Raw genomic sequence first — 20,081 nt, 5'->3', positions numbered from 1 at the left:
GGTGCCACAGAAGTCCTTAAGGTTCAGCCCCTTTGAGCTACTCTATGGTCACCCAATAAGAGGGCCTCTGAGTCTGGTCAAGGAAGGCTGGAAGCAATCTCCCAGGAAACCTCCCCAGGATGTGTTTAATTACATGCTGGCCTTCAGAAACCAGAATCGGCATTTCAGGAAACTTGCTGAGGCAAACATGGAAGCCAGCCAAGAAGAGATGAAACGCTGGTACGATCAGAATGCCACTCTGATCGAGTTTCAGCCTGGACAAAAGGTTTGGGTCATGGCCCCAGTGGAGCCCTGTGCGCTCAAGGATAGGTGGACCGGCCCCTTTGAGGTGGTGGAGCGCAACGTGCAGTCTCCCAGGAACCCCTTGATGGTCCTACATGTTAACCGCCTGAAGCCCCACTTTGAGAGGTCTGAAGTGGGCATGCTTCTGGTAACAGATGCTGGGATGGAGGAGGAGAGTGAGCCCCTTCCTGACCTCCTGTGTGCCGGGGAGCGAGATGGGTCAGTGGAAGGTGTGGTCCTCTCCCCCACACTGACTCCTGAGCAGCAAGGTGATTGTCGCCAACTGTTGGGGCAATTCAGTGATCTATTCTCCCTGGTGCCTAGTGTCACTGACGTGGACACCGGGGACAGTCCCCCCATTAAGCATAAAGCTTACTAAGTGACTGACCGGGTAAGGGCCTACATTAAGGATGAAGTTACCAAAATGTTTGACCTTGTGGTGATTAAGTCCTCTAGCAGCCTGTGGTCCAGCCCAGTGGTCCTGGTCCCTAAAGCTGCCGCGCCTAGTGCCACCCCAGAACTTCGGTTCTGTGTGGACTACCGGGGCCTCAATTCAGTCATGAAGACTGATGCGCACCCCATACCCAGAGCTGATGAGCTCGTAGATCGGTTTGGGGCTGCCAAATACCTCAGCACATTTGATTTGACTTCTGGGTACTGGCAGATCGCCCTGACCGAGGGAGCAAAGGAGAGGTCAGCATTCTCCACATCCGATGGGCATTACCAGTTCTGGGTGATGCCCTTTGGAATGAAGAATGCCCATGCCACTTTTCAGAGGTTGGTCAACAGGGTGTTGGTTGGGCTGGAAGATTTCAGTGCCGCCTACCTGGATGACATTGCGGTGTTTAGCTCCTCTTGGGAGGACCACCTGCGCCACCTCTGGGAGGCATTGATGGCACTGCGGAAGGCAGGCCCACAATCAAAGCCAGTAAGTGCCAGATTGGGCAGTGTTCTGTAGTATATTTGGGGCACCAGGTGGGGAGCAGCCAGGTGGCACCCCTGCAGTCCAAAATGGAAACAATCCTGGCGTTGGAACCCCCGAAGTCTCAGACGCAGGTGAGGACCTTCTTAGGACTCACGTGGTACTTCCGGAGGTTTGTCAAGGGATATGGCAACATTGTTGCACCCTTGACTGAGCTGACTTCTAAGAAGCAGTCCAAAAAGGTTAACTGGACTGACACCTGTTAGAAAAGCTTTTGACGCCCTGAAGACTGCCATGTGCACTGCACCTGTGCTTCACACGCCCAACTTTTCAAAGGAATTTGTTGTCCAGACACCTCAGAGCATGGTATCGGGGCTGTTCTGTCACAGATCAACGAGGAGGGACTGGACCAACCGGTAGCTTTCCTAAGAAGGAGGTTACTTCCCCGGGAACAGAGGTGGAGTGCCATTGAGCGTGAGGCATTTGCTGTGGTCTGGGCGCTGAAGAAGTTGAGACCATACCTGTTTGGGACTAACTTCTGGGTTCAGACAGACCATAGGCCCCTTAGATGGTTGATGCAGATGAGTGGGGAGAATCCTAAGTTGTTAAGGTGGTCCATTTCCCTACAGGGTATGGATTTCACGGTGGAACACCACCCTGGTACAGAGCACACCAATGCTGACGGTCTGTCCAGATTTTTCTGCCTTAGTGATGAGAACTCCCAAGGGGATGGGTAGTTCTCCCCACATTTCAGCTGGAGGAGACGCGTGTTAGATCTGCCATCATTGACGTGGGTCTCCCTTCCTCTCTACTCTCCCTATCTAAATTGGCTGGATTTAGATGTTCTGGGTGCCGTGCCACTGCTACTCAGTGCCACAGCGCAAATGCTCCCTGTATATAAATGACTGTATGAATAAGGATAACTATAATACCTACATCAGTGTAGCTCGTTTCAATAGTGAGTTACCTTCCATTTCACTGTCGCTACTGCGAAACGATCCATTCTCATAGGCCAGGATGGGCCGGTTAAAGATTGCTTTCTATCATCCTATCGGGCCCTAGGAACCTGATAGGACCCTCAAGTTTGATATGTATATGCTCAGGACATTGAAGGGAACCTTTTAGTAAGGACCTTTTACATATTGCTGTATTGCTGTGTTGAAATACCTTTCCTGAAAACATAGTTGTTTCTTGCCTAAACTTTACTGTAGGCTGTTGCGCATATGTGTATTGGCCGTCTGGTTTTGGAGCAGCAGGGCCAGCTGGGTCAGACCTGGCTGGAGAGAGAGATCGGTATTCGGAGCATGGGAAGGGGTGACTCTTTGATCCGAGCAGGACCGTGCCTGGCAAGGTGAATGATGTCTCCACCTCCCACTGGCTGTCTGATAACAGACCCCCTCATTCTGAAAGGGCAGGATGTCACCTCGTAAACCAAGTGCTCCCCGACCCCACCGAACTGGTTCTGACCTGAGTCAATGATTTGCAACCTTAGAGAACAAAGACTTTTTAGGTATAAAATGCTGAGCTGGAACTTTGGCCAAGTGTGTTCCTTCTGGATGTCAAGACGAAAGGACTTTGCAACTTTCATCAAGCTTGCCAAAGAAACTACCCGAGGGGCTAAATCGAGAGCGCCTCCTGCAAGAAGTCTCAGGGACATTAGACTTCACCCCTTCCGCCGTCGGAATTCCTGTATGAGGAGTTCTGCTTGCAGGTGAGGCCTCCGTCGAGTAATCCGGAGCCTGTAGTTCTACTGTGAGGACCGCAGACTGGGCGCTTCTGACCTTTTGCTAAACCTGTGGGGGCCGCTGCAGCTAAGAGAGAGCTGCCACCGCTGAGAGCCCGCCTGGATCGGAATTGAGACTTTCTAAACTTTCGCTGAACCTGTGCGGGCCGCTGCAGATAAGCGAAAGCTGCCGCCGCAGAGTGCCCGTCTGACTCTGAACCTTTGAACCTCCGTGCTAAACCTGTGTGGGCGGCTGCAGCTAAGAGAGAGCTGCAGCCGCTGAGAACCCGTTTAAATCGGCACCTTCAGACCGTCCATTGAATCTGAGTGGACCGCTGCAGTCGAGAGAGCGCTGTGGCCGCTGAGCGTCCACCATGGTGCCCGCTTGTTCAAGACCCTAAATTGTCCTGAGGGCCGCCGCAGCTAAGAGTGAGCTGCTGCCGCTGAGTGCCCACACCCTTTGCTACGGTGCATCATCGCGATCTGTCCCGTGGGCCGCTGCAGCCAAGAGAGAGCTGCTGCCGCTGAGTGCCCACACCCTTTGCTACTGTGCATCATCGTGATTCGTCCCATGGGCCGCCGCAGCCAAGAGAGAGCTGCTGCCGCTGAGTACCCCCACCCTTTGCTACTGTGCACCATCGTGATTTGTCCCGTGGCCCGCCGCAGCCAAGAGAGAGCAGCTGCCGCTGAGTGCCCGCACCCTTTGCTACTGTGCACCATCATGATTCGTCCTGTGGGCCGCCGCGGCCAAGAGAGAGCTGCTCCCGCTGAGTGCCCACACCCTTTGCTACTGTGCACCATAGTGATTTGTCCCGTGGGCCGCCGCAGCTAAGAGTGAGCTGCTGCCGCTGAGTGCCCACACCCTTTGCTACTGTGCACCATCATGATTTGTCCATTGTGCCACCGCAGCCAAGAGATAGCTGCAGCCGCTGAGTGCCCACCCCTGGTGCTATTTTTTATCCTTGTAATTTGCCCCACGGGCAGCCGCAGCTAAGAGAGAGCTGTGGCCGCTGAGCGCCTGCACCATTGACAACTTTGCATCCTTGGGATTTGTTCTATGGGCCGCCGCAGCTAAGAGAAAGCTGTGGCCGCTGAGCGCCCGCCCCATTGACAACTTTGCATCCTTTCGATTTGTTCTGTGGGCCACCGCAGCTAAGAGAGAACTGCTGCCGCTGTGCGCCCACCACGGAGCTGCACAACAATGTAATGTAAAGGTGAATTTATAAAGTGCGGCTACCACTCCAAGGAGTATCTTGGCGCTAAGTCAACCAGATGGAATGGTTGGGGGAGGCAGACAAATTTCACGCTAAACACTAATAACTACACCATTGCTAAGCAAGCTGCATCGGTAAGGGAGAAAACCCATGTCTTCAAAGCCTTCCTAAACTGAGTCTCCTGAGACAGGGATCGTATAAAGAAAGAAAGCTTATTCCAGGCCTTAGCGCCCAAAACAAAAAGAGATTTGCCACCTTTTGTGGCTAGCCTGAATCTAGGGATTGTAAGCAAATTCAGACCTGAAGATCTTAAACAACGTGCCGGATGGTAACGTTTAAAGCCATTGCATAAATATTTAGGACCTTGATGATAAAAGGCCCTCAAGGTAAGCAAAAGGATCTTGAAAAGAATCCTTTTACCGATAGGGAGCCAATGAAGCGCATTCAGTGCTGCTGATGCTGATGACTTACGAGGCCAGCGTATTACTAAACGAGCCGCAGCATGTTGGACCATTTGTAGTCTGTGTAATACTGATTTATTGGCTCCAGCATATAGACTATTACAATAGTCCAGCCTGGAGGTAATCAAAGCAACTGCTACTGTTTTCCTAGCTGGCAAGGGAAGGAGATCAAAAAACTTCCTTAAAGTTTTTATTATATGGAAGCATGAACCAGCTACAGTCAGCGCTTGTTGTTTGAAGGATAACTGGCAATCAAACTTAATGCCCAGATTTCGAGCAGAGGTAATGGTCATAGGGGGGGCTTCTGCGTCATCAGGCCAGCAAGTTGTTGGAGAAAACAAATTTTGTTTTCCAAAAGGGATGATTTCCGTTTTGCCAGCATTGCATTTAAGATGATTGTCAGACATCCAATGAAATATAGCTGCTAGGCACTCTTTAAGATTTTCCTCGGTACCCGACTGCTCACTGTCCAGTACTAAAATAAGCTGAGTATCATCAGCATACGAAATAGTACTGATCTGAAAGCTTGTGATCAGTTTTATCAGGGGGACCATATAAAGATTGAAGAGTAAAGGGCTTAGGCTTGATCCCTGAGGAACTCCAGAGCTAAGGGGCTTAGCCTCCGATTGAAAACCACCTAGCACTGTAGTTTGTCGTCTATCTGTAAGAATTTTTTTTAGCCAAGCCAAAACCACCCCGCCTACTCCTGCGGCAGCCAAACGGTTCACAAGGATGTTATGTGACACCGTATCAAAGGCTGCCGACAGGTCGAGTAGGATTAGTACAGCCTTCTTTCCCTGGTCCAAGGCCATCCGAAGGGTCTCTGCTGTAAACAGCAGGGCAGATTCGGTAGAGTGATTAGACCGAAACCCTGACTGATTAGGATGCAGAATATTATTTTCTTCCAAGAAGTGGAGCCGCGCGCTGCTGCCACTGAGCGCCCGCCTACCCCTGAGTGCCCGAACCACTGTGAGTGCACGCTGCGGACCTCAACCTCCAAGACCTGTGGTAGCTGGGAGTCCGCCTGTCACCGTCTTCGCTTCTTCCAGAAGCTGCGTGCAGTAGTCCTTTCCAACGACAGGTACCTGGTGCGCAACGAGTCACATAGGCCCTGGCCCTGAACTCAGCCCGTGTCCTGCTTTGGGTGAATACGTTGTTGTCTCTTTTAGTCCCTACAGGTTGACATGAATTATAGTTGTTGAAACGCTTTGAGAGTCTTTGAGTTAAACTGTAGGATAAAGATATTATTTTTCTATATCTACCTGAGTTCTGTCCTTTTGTGATGTCATTACTGCCTTATTGTACATGGCCATAAATGCTTCACACACTGCCTCGGAGATAGGCCTAACTGCTCATGCTACGTTACCACAGGGTTGAGCAGGGGTTATCAAAGGGGCTAGCCCACTTTCCCTGACTTAGGAAGAAGGGTGCCTATTTGGACATTGGCGCCAGCCATGGCCAACTAGAGACCCCCATTTCTAACATAGTCATGCCAGGCCATGCCCCCTTTGCCCACCACTCTACAAACATGCTGCCTGGCACGCTTTTGGATGGGGATTAAAGTCCCCTTCACTGCTGGAGGTCTTTTAGGGGCCAACTAGCCTACCTCTTACCTCCAGTAAGCCCCACGCAGTGGGATTGCTGAGAGGTAGACAACGGCCATGCCCCCTTTCTCCACCACTCTGCAAACATGCTCTCTTGAATACTGAGGGTCCAATATTCGCCACAGAGCTGGATTGCAGAGTGGTGGTCCGAGGCCATGCCCTCTTTTTACACCACTGCAAAAGCGCCTCTTGGTGCACTGCTGCTTGGGGATGTAGTCCACTTGTGTCCTGAGGTCCTCAGGAAACAAGAGGACCTCATCGCCCCACCAACAGTGCGCCAAGAAGCGCGTTTGCAGAGTGGTGTAAAAAGGGGCGTGGCCTCGGACCATCTTTCTGCAACGCAGCTCTGTGGCGCATATTGGAGGTACCTGGGGGGCTAGTTGGCCCCCAGGGACCCTCAGTATTCAAGGGGAATTAATTCCCCATCTAACAACGCACCAGGGGGCGCTTTTGCGGGGTGGTGAAGAAAGGGAGCGTGGCCTCCGGCGAGATGGCATTTTTTTTTACGCCGGGGCCTATGTGGCCCCCCTTCTTTTATATTTTTGGGCACTGGGGACCCCATCCCCAGGGCCTAACCTCAATTTATGAATGTATTTATTTCTTTAAATGGGAAGGGGGCCGCGTGGCCCCCCTTCCAAGGCCAATTTTGGCCCCTGGGACCCCATCCCCCGGGGCATGGCCAGACTTTTTTAAATGTATTTTTGTGGAGGGGGTCAGGCCAATTATGGCCCCGGGGACCCCATCCCTCGGGCCGGCCTTTTTGTTTTTTATTTTAATTTTATTTTTATTAGAGGGGGGGCCACTTTTGGCCCCAGGGATCCCATCCCCCGGGGCCTGGCCTCTGTGATCGGGACCGTGGGGGAGCCCCAACGCCCCCCATGTCCCTCCGGCTCCCCGCCTCCTGCAGGAGCCGGCATTGCTTTTGAGCAAAGGGAGCTGCTGACATTCAGCTCCCCTTGCTCAAAAGCAATTCTGCTTTCCTTCAGGTCTCCCTCCTCTCGCTTCAATGAAGGAAAGCAGAGTTTGCTATGGCAGGGTGGAAGCCGTGCTCCCACCCTATCATAGCAAACAGAAATGTCCCGGGGTTGGTCACCCGGGGACATTGCAGGAGCCGGCCCTGGGGTGTGGTGGTCCCCAGGGCCATTGAGGGCTCCAGGAGTGGGGCAATGCTGCCCCCACCCTTCATTTTCTAAGCCCCGGGGAGGTGGTGGTCCCTGGGGCTTGAGGGTCCGTAACAGACACCCCAATTTCAATATTTAATGCCCTGGGAGGTAGTGGTCCCTGAGACTTGTGGGGGGGCTCGAACTCCCCACACATTTTTTAAAACAAAACAGAGCCCTGGGGAGGTGGTGGTCCCCGGGGCTTGGGGGGGGCCTGTGAGGCCCTCACCCTAATTATAAGAAAAGCCCCGGGGAGGTGGCGGTCCCCGGGGCTTGGGTGGGTTGCGAGGCCCCCCACACTTTTTGAATATTGCCCTGGGGAGGTCGCAGTCCCTGAAGCTATGGGGGCCCCTCAGGCCCCACCACATAATTTAGCATGCCCCCGGGACCTGGCTCACCCGGGGGCTTAAATTCAACAAAGCTTGGGAGCCCGCACTTCTTTTTTTTTATTTTTTCGCCCGGATTCGTGACCCCAATGCGAATTCTGCAGTTTAAAAAAAAATGCTTTCTTTGGCCCTGGGGGTTCTTGTGGGACCCCCAGAGCAGGCCTAGGGGGTCAGGGTGTTTCTACCCAGCCCCCTTTTTTTCACTTTTTTTTACTCTTTTCTTGTGACTTGGTTACCGAGTCATAAGATGGCTGCCAACACTTCCTGGTTTGGAGTGTTGGCAGCCAATCAGAGTGATGCTCGTGCCTGGGAGGGTTTGCGAACCCTCCTCGGTGCTCAGATATCCATATTTTTCTTTCTCTACTTTCTCTGGAACTACTGAACAGATGTACACCATTTATAAAAAAAGGGCTCTTTCTGAACCAAGACCTACTTTTTGCCAAATTTGGTGTAATTCCGTTCAGCAGTTCGGGCTGTAGCTTTGTCTAAAGTTTCCTAAGAAAATTAACATGGGGAAACTGCGTCTTGGGACCCCCCTTTTTTCTCAGCCCCGCTTGACGAATCACCCCGAAAATGTTCAAGACAGGAGCTCACTAGTTTTGAAAATTTCACGAAGATTTGTCAACCGGAGCCAAAGATATTGACAAAAGAAAAAACGCTTTTTGAATAGAAACGAGGTCCTAACTATAACTACCTACTGGCGACCAACAGTAGGTAATATAGATATATCTATATATATATATATATATATATATATATATATATATATTGTTAAACTGAGATAGTCCTGTGCTTGAAGATGCACTCAATAACAAGCAGGACCCCATCCTTTACAACAGAGTCCTTGGGCCCGATTCACAGAATTAACTTAAGACAAAATCCTAAACTTACTGCCATTTTCGTATTCACAGACGGCACTAACTCATTTTGGTATTCACAGAAGACACTTACTCATTTCGGTATTCACAGAAGTTAGTAGTCCTAACTTTAGGACTCCTAAATGCCTTCTGTGAATACCGAAAGTCTTAAAATTAGGATTTTTCTCAGTTTAGGAGTCCTAAAGTTAGGACTCCTAACTTTACTACTACTAAACTGAGAAAAATCCTAATTTTAAGGATTTCGGTATTCACAGAAGGCATTTAGGAGTCCTAAAGTTAGGAGTCCTAACTTTACTACTACTAAATTGAGAAAAATACTAATTTTAAGACTTTCGGTATTCACAGAAGGCATTTAGGAGTCCTAAAGTTAGGAGTCCTAACTTTACTACTACTAAACTGAGAAAAATCCTAACTTTAAGACTTTCGGTATTCACAGAAGGCATTTAGGAGTCCTAAAGTTAGGACTCCTAACTTCTGTGAATACCGAAATGAGTAAGTGCCTTCTGTGAATACCGAAATGAGTAAGTGCCTTCTGTGAATACCAAAATAGTAGTAAGTTTAGGATTTTGTCTTAAGTTAGTTCTGTGAATCGGGCCCCTTTATTTTAGCATTAAACGGCATTCCGTTCCGAAATTCATTAAGGCCCTAAGCGTTTCCGAGCTCCTGCTCCTTTCTCACGGGCCGGCAGTTGGAAAAGTCTATCTCGTTCAATGAATCCCTTCGGTGGGTTCTGCTAACAACAACACAATCAGTGCAAATCAATTTACCCTCAAGATGAAACTTGCAAGTTCCCCTGTAACATTAATTCGGATGAATTACCTGCAGTTGAGTGGTGTCTTCGTGCACAGGACATCTTTTTTGGACATTTTAAAGAACGGCAGTCCGGCCGTGGAAGATTGCACCACCCATTCAAGCAAAATATGGGGTCGCAGGGTCAGGAATCCTTCCAGCCTAAAATGCGAGACTGCAGTGTTTCTTAATTAAACTGCGCAAGCTTTGTCTTGAGACCCACTGGAGGGCTTTTAAATTGGAATTAAATGACTTTAACTTCGCAGTTACCCACCAAAGGGTTCCATTATTCCAATGAAACACTACGGATACCAGAATCCCTTGAAGTGAAATGTACCAACCCACCAGAGGGTGTAACCTTTAAATTAAAAGTGTTCTTTGGGAGTGAACTGCGTCGTTAATCAACAGCCAATAATTAAGGGGCCAGGGGCTCCGAAATGCGTCATTCTCAATAAATCAAGATGAAACTTGCAAGTTCCCCTGTAACATTAATTCGGATGAATTATCTGTAGTTGAGTGGCGTCTTCATGCACAGGACAGCTTTTTGGACATTTAAAAGAACGGCAGTCCGGCCGTGGAAGATTGCACGGCCCATTCAAGGAAAATATGGGGTCGCAGGGTCAGGAATCCTTCCAGCCTAAAATGCAAGACTGCAGTGTTTCTTAATTAAACAGCGCAAGCTTTGTCTTAAGGCCCACTGGAGGGCTTTTAAATTGGAATTAAATGGCTTTAACTTCGCAGTTACCCACCGAACGGTTCCATTATTCCAATGAAACACTACGGATACCAGAATCCCTTGAAGTGAAATGCACCAACCCACCAGAGGGTGTAACCTTTAAATTAAAAGTGTTCTTTGGGAGTGAACTGCGTCGTAATCAACAGCCTATGATTAAGGGGCCAGGGGCTCCGAAATGCGTCAGGCTCAATAAATCAAGATGAAACTTGCAAGTTCCCCTGTAACATTAATTCGGATAAATTACCTGCAGTTGAGTGGCGTCTTCGTGCACAGGACATCTTTTTGGACATATACATATATATATATATATATGTTCCAATAAGTTCCCGCCACCAACCGCCACTTACTTCAGGACGGGTGCTGTCTATACGTCTTCCAAAAAACCCTCTTTATATATAAAGTATGCGGTGCACTCGCAAGTTGATTCCAAAGGTTTTATTCAGCCATATCCATCGTAGCTGACAAACACGTTTCAGACATGACGACCTTTGTCAATGTCAGCGTGTCACCATTTTACAAAAATGTAGGCTGAGGGCACCGCAGTGGCACCTATGACAGGACGCACTCCGAGATCTGGCATTCCAAGAAGAGATTAAGAAAGCCATAAAAGGATTTTTTTATAAATTGGTCATCCACGACCAATAGGGGAGTGGAATGGGATACGCTAAAGGTGGTCACCCACGGAGAATGTTTATTCATAATTGGGGGTACAAGGAGACGATTATAACAGGAACTCACCAAAGCAGAGGATGAGTTAACTAGACTGCGGCACAGGGGGCAGGAACCGGAGCCACATAACAACTCTCTTTTACTGGCACAGCGCCAAGTTGGAGAGGTGTGAGGCAGGTTGGACTGTTTCACTAGATGAGAATATTGCCAGTCACTGCACAGGGAAGGCAACACATGGTTTAGGCTACTGGCGTGGCTAATGTGACGGGAATGGCCTCCCGCACTTATAATGACACTTAGGTCCCCTGATGGCACCACTGTCATTACACAGGCAGGGGTTAACTCCCTGCTGCACAAGCACTTAGCTATGGTGTATCGGAGGGGCACGAGGCAGATCCGACTGAAACCCTGGAGTTTCTGGATGATGTGCCTCTCCCTCGCCTTACCAGGGAGCCGGTAGCAAAGTTGGATGCAGTGATCTAACTCAATGAATTACGCGAAGCGGTGCAGGGCATGGCTCAATGCAAATCCCTTGGCCAAGATGGCATCCCGGTGGAGTTATATCAGACATATGCCAATCTAATACTTCTCTGACAATTGGAAACCCTGCAGGAGGCCAAGCGTTTGAGAGTTTTAACACAGTTCATGAGAGAAGCACAGATTTTCATGCTCCCGAAACAGGGCAGATATGCACATGACCCTGGCACTTACAGACCGTAGTCAATGCGGGGGATTGATGTTAAATTACTCGCCAAGGTTTTGGAAATGCGTCTTAGTAATGTAGTAACAAAATCTCTATGAAGTGGAATTCAGCTGAGAGAGGGATCATTTCCGCTATTTAGGTATGCAGATAGCTCACTCATCAGAAGCGCAGTATGCCTTAAATATGAGTGTGGTGATTGCAGGCCTGAGGGAGTCAGTATAATTCTGGAACAGACTTCCCCTCTCGGTCGTTGGACGGGTGGTAATGGCAAGGATGGGTATGCTTCCCCGGTGCCTATAAGCCCTAAAGAACTCCTTCCGCAGAATCTCGAAATTCACTTTTGATACCCTGAACATTCTCCTAACCTCATTGGTGTGGGCTGGGGGACGCAGCATAGTAAAACTCAAGATACTAAAGCTAGACATTGACTTGGGGGGACTGGGACTCCCAGATTTCAGACTCTATTATTATGCGGGGCTGATACAATATGCAGCTCAGTGGTATGCGGAGGGTCATAATATAGAGAAGGCACTGCTGGTGAAATGGAGCAACAAAACAGAACTACAGAGATAAGTCATGATACCCACTCCCACACCCATACAGCCACTTGGACACAAACTGGCAGACAGATACAGACATTCACACAACCAGTTACTCACACATACTTTCACTTACACACCTAATCACTCACTTATACAGTCAGTCATGCACCCACTGAATCATCCCTGAACATTCTCCTAACCTCATTGGTGTGGGCTGGGGGACGCAGCATAGTAAAACTCAAGATACTAAAGCTAGACATTGACTTGGGGGGACTGGGACTCCCAGATTTCAGACTCTATTATTATGCGGGGCTGATACAATATGCAGCTCAGTGGTATGCGGAGGGTCATAATATAGAGAAGGCACTGCTGGTGAAATGGAGCAACAAAACAGAACTACAGAGATAAGTCATGATACCCACTCCCACACCCATACAGCCACTTGGACACAAACTGGCAGACAGATACAGACATTCACACAACCAGTTACTCACACATACTTTCACTTACACACCTAATCACTCACTTATACAGTCAGTCATGCACCCACTGAATCATCCAAAGAGGCACTCAAACACCCACTGATTCACCAATACACCTTGGCCTATATTTTTAACACACATACATTTTTTTTTAAATTCACTGTCACTGGATGATGTCATCAGTCATATAATGAGTGATGTCATTTTTAATGTCATAAGTGATGTCATGAGTGATGTCACTGTCCATGTCATATGTGATGTAATATGTGAGGCAACACTGCACAGATGTTACATTACATATCTGTTGTACAATTTATAATGCAACAGTGGTAGGCTAATTATTAACAAATTATATTATAGCAGATTGTTTTTGGCATCCAAATGTTCCATTCATTGGTGTCATTGCTGAGTGTGTAGTAGCCGTACGATGCATAGGGCTTACCATGCCCAGGAGAATTGAGTGCAGCAATAATTATTTTAACTTGTAGTAAGAATGAAAACAAAAAATGAACAAAAAGAACTGTGGCAGAACTTCATGCCAAAGGGAACTGAGGTAAAACATTTAGTACAGGACTATCAACAACCTATAGAAATTGCAGAGAAAGCAAGGGGTCAACTACATCATTTCCCAGTGGGTGTTGTTTCTATGTGTGCTATCAGGGATTCTCCCTCGGTCTCCTGATTATGCGTCAAAGTGGTATGGCTTGACGTCAGGGATGAACTCCCCTCACTCTCATTCTGGCTCTCTGGTGTAGGAAGCTGGCTCTGCATGCACTATACCAAAATGAGGCATACTGTGCACAGAGTCCAGTGGAACCCCAGGTAGGCAGAGGTAAAAGTAGATAGCACCTTACTCTTTATTTGTGGTAGTGTGGATGAGCAGTATGGCTTTATCAGAGGGTAGTGTTAAGCATTTGTTGTACACATTCAGGCAGCAAATGATGTCACACACTCAAAGGCTGAACTCAGACCAATTTGTTTGTATCAAAAATATCATTTAGTTATTTTATTTCTAGAACCAAGCCAAGGCTGGTACAGATGAATGCAGGTTCAAATGCAGTTGATTGAATTACATGTAAGTCAATGTTTTGAAATTACTTTTCAGAATTACTTTGTGTGTTACTTTTTAGATTACTTTTTAAAGTTACTTTTTTGACTCAGTGGGATATGCCTAGATATCAAACTGGGAAATTTCCTAGAGAAAAGGTAAGTAAATCAGTTTTTGTACAGTTGCAGTTTTTCACTGTTTCATACAATCCAACTCCGCACTTAGAACAATTTTTAAGGAAAATCAGTCAATTTATTCCTATGGAGAAAAATGAAGTTAACGGTTTGCAGGTAAGTACAAGTTTGTGGGAGTTGGTATTCTGGGGTTAGAACCAGGGTTCTCCCAGGGTCAACCATGCACTCCTGAAAACCCTCAGCGGCACTAGGGCAGCCGGGTGTAGAGTGCTGAGGCACAATGTTATCCAATAGGGGATAGGGGGCCTCCGGTCGGTGGCTGCTCACGAGCAAGCCACAGTGTGTGGGAGCATAGCCTCTGGTATTAGGTTCAGGGCAAAGGGGGGTCCAAGTTAGCACCCAAAGTACCCCCGCAGCAGCACAGGGGCAGCTAGGTGCAGGGTGCTGTTTTGGCATTGGGTGCCCGGTTGTTTTCAATAGGGGATTCTCCAGTTGCAACAAAGACTGCAGGCTCGGGGACAAAGATCTTCTGGAGGTGACCACCGGTTGGAGAGGTAAGTTGGGATGCCTGGGGATGCTGGGACACCATTAGTTGGGCCACCCAAGGCTGTGGGATGACAGGTGCAGGGGTGTCTTTAGGCATTGGGTTTTCTTACCAGCTCCGGTTGCGGTCAGGGGGATCCTCTAGAAAGGGGCTGCAGGCTTTGCTTGGAGGTTGAGGCAGGTCAGAGATCACTGGATCTCAGGTCAGAACCACCGGGGAGACCTCCTTGTGGTGTTGGGCCACTCAAACTCAGGCCGTAGGTGGCGGGTGCAGACTCATGGTTTTGGCTGGGGACAGAGTCTGTTGGTGAGCAAATCCTTTGCTCACGGGAGACAAAGTCTTGTGTTTGGAAGGTAGGGCAGGTCCCTCGGGTTCTTGAGGCTGCTGGCTACAGGACATACCGGGATTTCGCATTGCATGTTCGAGGTGGGGACAGGCCGGTAGGGCTGGGGCCAAGCCAGTGGGCGTCCTCCTCTTCTTAGTCTCAGCACGGCTTCTTCAGTCCATCTTTTTCTTTTCTTCTTGGTGAGTTCTTGTCTGAGGAGGCAAGGTTCACGGCTGCCCCTAAATACTATATTTAGAAGTGTTACAGGTAAGTAAAGGTTGCGACCAATGGGTCCCTTCCTTGGGGTGGGCACACCCCCTATTATGCAACCCTCAAGTGGGAGGGGGGCATATGACTCTCTCTGGTTGGTTGGGTCCCCCATCTGCAAGATGGCGGGGACTGAGAGTTGTGCTTCACCTCACCTCTCCCACCTGAGGGGTGGGGTTGGCAAAGGTGGGCACACCTCCCTTCCTCACTTGGTTTTGTTGCTGATTCTCCTGCCCAAAGTGGGGGTCAGAACCGGTGGGAGCCAGTTGCTGGAAGCAGCAGAGGGCTGGGGTAGCTCACAAAGGTGGCAAGCCTTTGAAGCTTCCCCTTCGTGGACCCTGCCCATCCTGAGGGAGGAGGCTTGGAACCTCATCCCAGGGTGTGCATTTTTTCAGACCCCTGAGAGCAGCAGGCTCCTGAACCAGGGATCCAGAAACATGTCTGGTGGTGGCAGCTGGCAAGCAGCCACTCAGCCAGGACACTATTGTTTTCATTAAATCCTACACTGGCATCAGTGCGGGTTTAATGTGCTGAGAAGTTTTATACCCAACCTCCCAGGTTTCAGTAAAGCCATTATGGTGCTGTGGAGTTCTTAATGACAAACTCCCAGTGCCATATACTCTTAATGGCATTACTGCCCTTACAATGTCTAAGAATTGGCTTAGACACTGTAGGGGTAAAGGGCTCATGCACCTGTACCCTCACCACTGGTATAGTGCACCCAGCGAGAAGGGTGGCTGACTTATGCCAGGGCAGTAGGTTGTAGGAATGGCACACAGGGATGTGTGCCATGTTGACTCTTCACTTTGTTCTGCACCAAAACACGCAGTCTGCAATGGCAGTGTGTGGGTAAAGGGACAGGGCCTCTAAGGGTGGCACAGTAAGTGCTGCAACCCTTAGAGGTGCCATTTACAAGGGACTGACATGTGACCAAAGAGTGCCAAATGGATTTTGTTTTTAATGCAGTTTATGGAAATAAAATAGGCCCTGGGTACCTGTTTGGCAGGAACCCAATGTGCACTCAGGCAGAGTACATCAGCAGGTTGGCAAAAAGTGGAGGCAACCATGCAAAAAGAAGGCACTTTCTTACATCTCTCTAGCATATATCCCCACTCTTCCAGATCCCGCTCTGCATTCTCATCTGTGCGTACAGCTCACAGATGACACTCTTCAGCCACTCCCCACTCTCGCACATCCGCCCTCCATTTACTGAGTGGGGGGATAGCATGTGTCCAGTGTATTGTGATATGGAGTTTAGCCAAGACAAGGCCTAAGAGAGCAAATTTATAGCGCATAAGGGCTCTTTTCTTCGATGTCGGAAGTACTCCTAATAAGCACTGTTTTACTGACTCTTCAATTTGTATTGGATGTGACTGTCTGAAGTACCTGAATCACTTGCTGCTAATATGGCATCAGCTGGGTACAGGTCCAGGTCATGTGCATAAACGTGGTTGGATCTGCGCCACAACAGAGACACCATGAGGTGTGTCCGTGATTGAAGTGTGCTACTCTCTGAGGTGTTAAATAAGGTGTGGTGCAGATAAAAAAAGTGAGTGAGCTTGAACCTTGCATTACTGGCTACCTCACGGACTTGTGTAAACACCCTATTCCACTTGCCATTGGTGAGGGGATATGGCAAATCCACCACCCATCTGTTTTTCATAGTGGAGACCTCAACTGTGCGATCTTCTTTCAGAGCTTTTTATATACGTCAGATCAGCCCTCTGGTAGAACCTGGATCCAGCAACAACGTTAATGTATGTGACTCCTCCAGCTCATCTGGAAAAGAGATCCAGATCTCCTGAACTGTGTGTGCTATTTTTGCTTGTTGTAAAAAATAACCACCCGGGTTGCTTTGCAAAAAGTCAAGAAGGTCCTGTTCACAAATAAGTTCCCTGCCATCACGCAACCACCTCGCATCATTTGGTAATTTCCATAACAGACTGAATTTGGTGGAAACCCTGCAGCCACAGAAGTGGGAGTGAGACAGTGTATGGAGCCCTATGGATGATCAGGTTGACAGATTGCTCCCATGCCGCTGCTACCTATTGGATTATGAATGTGCATTCCCCCGGGGTTTGTGAGCCCATCATGACTTATCTCTGTAGTTTTGTTTTGTTGCTCCAATTCACCAGCAGTGCCTTCTCTATATTATGACCCTCCGCATACCACAGCGCTGCATATTGTATCAGCCCCGCATAATAATAGAGTCTGAAGTCTGGGAGTCCCAGTCCCCCCAAGTCAATGTCTAGCTTTAGTATCTTGAGTTTTACCATGCTGTGTCCCCCAGCCCACACCAATGAGATTAGGAGAGTGTTCAGGGTATCAATAGTGAATTTTGGGATTCTGCGGAAGGAGTTCTGTAGGGCTTATAGGCACAGGGGAAGCATAACCATCCTTGCCATTGCCACCCGTCCAACGACCAAGAGGGGAAGTCTGTTCCAGAACTGTACTGACTCCCTCAGGCCTGCAATCACCGCACTCACATTTAAGGTATACTGCGCTTCTGATGAGTGAGCTATCTGCATACCTAAATAGCGGAAATGATCCCTCTCTCAGCTGAATTCCACTTCATACAGATTTTGTTACTACATTTTTAAGACGAACAGACAATGCAAATTGAAGATGTCTTTATTCAAGTTAGTAGGAACCACCCCCAGTACTTCTCTGGCATGCTCACAATTCTATTTACCATGGATACCTTAGCAGAATGCAGAGTCTGTTGCTAAGACAACATGGTAGGTTGTTGGATGTAAGGATATAACACATCTCCTTTCTTTACAATACAATCAGATTGAAAAATACTATATACACAAATGATTGATATAATTACAGAAACACTTGTAACATGTATTCTTAACAAATGCAAAAATGCTCAATAAGTTACATAATCACTAAACCACCTTGGAGTCGTCCGGGCACGTTTGTCCTTGCATGCATCCTCATGTTCCTTGACTGTCTTATGATCAGTATTTCTTGATGAACAGGTTTTTGCTTCCAACTTGTTACATAGCGTGACACTACGAGTATTCCACACCCTGCCATCACTTAACCACACACTGTTACCTTTAATCTTGGTTATTTGTTTGGGTACTGACCATTTTGACAAACCCCTCCTTTGTGACCCTACACTGTATGTTCTTACCCAGTCACCCAGCCAATGGTGAAACTACGTACATTTCTTTTCAATTTTTCATTGTGTCTTTGTACATACTTGTTTTGTTGTTTCTTTACTCGGCATTCTAAATTCTTTGTGAACACGGGTCGTGAGAACCACTTAAACATCCATCCTGGAGTAGCTTTTGTACCTGGTTGTCTTCCTTTCAAGAGTTTGAAAGGTGACTCATTAGTTATTGAGTGAGGCGTGGTACGGTAGTTCCATAACATTTCCTTCGCCGCTTCCTTACAGTCTCCACCACTTTCCTCTGCTAATTGTATGCAATCTTTCAACACTCTATTAAATCTTTCCACAAGACCATTTTCTCTCTGATTGTACACAGCAGTAGTGTGATGGTTGATGCCCATGTCGTCAAGATATGTGTTGAATTCGTTTAAAATAAACTGTGGGCCATTGTCTGTGATTAATTTATCTGGACAGCCTTCCCTGCGAAATATTTGGTCGCAGAACTCTATAACATTGCATGCCTTAATATCACTTGGAAATGCCACCTCTGGCCATTTAGAATAGTAATCTATTAATACCAAAGCATATCTGTTATAGATACCCTTGGATGAAAATGGACCACAAATGTCCATCGCAACCTTTTCCCATGGTTTGCTGGGGAATTGGGTTGAGGAGATAGGTGACTCTTGTACTCTGTGGGTGTTGTCACTGTACATACATTCCATGCAATCTCGTACATGTTCTTCTATATTCTTGTCCATACCTGGCCACCAAAATGTTTCTCTAGCTCTCCTCTTCATTCCTGACATCCCACTGTGACCTTCATGTAGTAATCTGCGTAACCTATTGTATAAGCTTTCAGGAACTACTAATCTGCCATTCCTTCGTAATACCCCTTCCACTACAGAAAGTTCTGTCCATACTGTCCAGAACTCTCCAAAATTTTTTTTGAGAATAGCATCAGGGACAGATGGTTTTGATAGTTCAACCATTAACTCTATAAAAGTGTTATCATTGTTTATGGCTGCTTTCCATTCTTCACAAGAAATAGCACCTTTACATGACCCCTCAACATCTGCTACCACACAATCATCATTTGAATCTACATCATTGTCATCGCATTCCAACGGTAATCGTGAAAGGCAGTCAGCATTGACGTTGCAGTTCCCTGGTACATACTTTAATGAGAAATCCTACCCTTGCAATCTGTACAACCACTTGGCTATTCTGGGAGGGGCTCTGGCCGCTCCCTTGGTGGTAAACAATTCCATAAGTGGTTTGTGGTCTGATCTGATTTCAAAACACGTACCCCATATGTAGTTCCTAAAATATGTCACCCCCCACCAACAAGCAAGTGCTTCCTTCTCAATTACAGAGTAGGTAGCTTCTGCCCCTTTCAAAGTGCGTGATGCAAATGCTACTACTCGTTCTTGGTCCAAGTGTTTTTGCATGAGGACAGCGCCTAGACCATAAGCACTCGCATCTACTACTATTATACTTTGGTGCGAGGGATTGAATGGTTTCAAATGGACTGACTTAACGATTTGTTCCTTGATGAAAGTAAAATCATTCTGACATTCATCTGTCCAATTGAATTTTGAACCATTCTTCATTAGTAGTCTAAGACTGTAAACTTTATCGGCAAATTGACGGACAAATTTGGAATAGAATTCCGCAAGGCCCAGGAAAGAGCGTAGTTGATCCTTGTCTTGAGGTGGTGGTGCATTTGTGATTGCATCTAGTAATTTTTTCTTCGGCTTAACTCCATCTTTAGATAGAGTATGTCCCAAATACTCAATCTCTTGCACGCCAAATTTGCACTTTTTAATACCTACTGTCAGACCTGCTTGTTGTAACTTCTCTAAGGTCTTGGTTAATGTCGCATCATGTTCTTGACGATTGGCACCCCAGACTAACACACCATCTTGGAATACTAATACTCTCTGTAATCCTGTCAACATTTTTGACATTACCCTCTGAAAAACTGCTGCTGCGGAAGCCAACCCAAATGGCATTCTTATGAATTGGAAAGCTCCCTCAGGTGTGATAAATGAAGTGAGATGTTTAGATGCAGGATTTAATTTGATC

Source organism: Triturus cristatus, chromosome 4_1 (assembly GCF_964204655.1).
Source record: "Triturus cristatus chromosome 4_1, aTriCri1.1, whole genome shotgun sequence".
NCBI classification, from domain to species: domain Eukaryota; kingdom Metazoa; phylum Chordata; class Amphibia; order Caudata; family Salamandridae; genus Triturus; species Triturus cristatus.
This window is presented reverse-complemented; position numbering follows the sequence as displayed.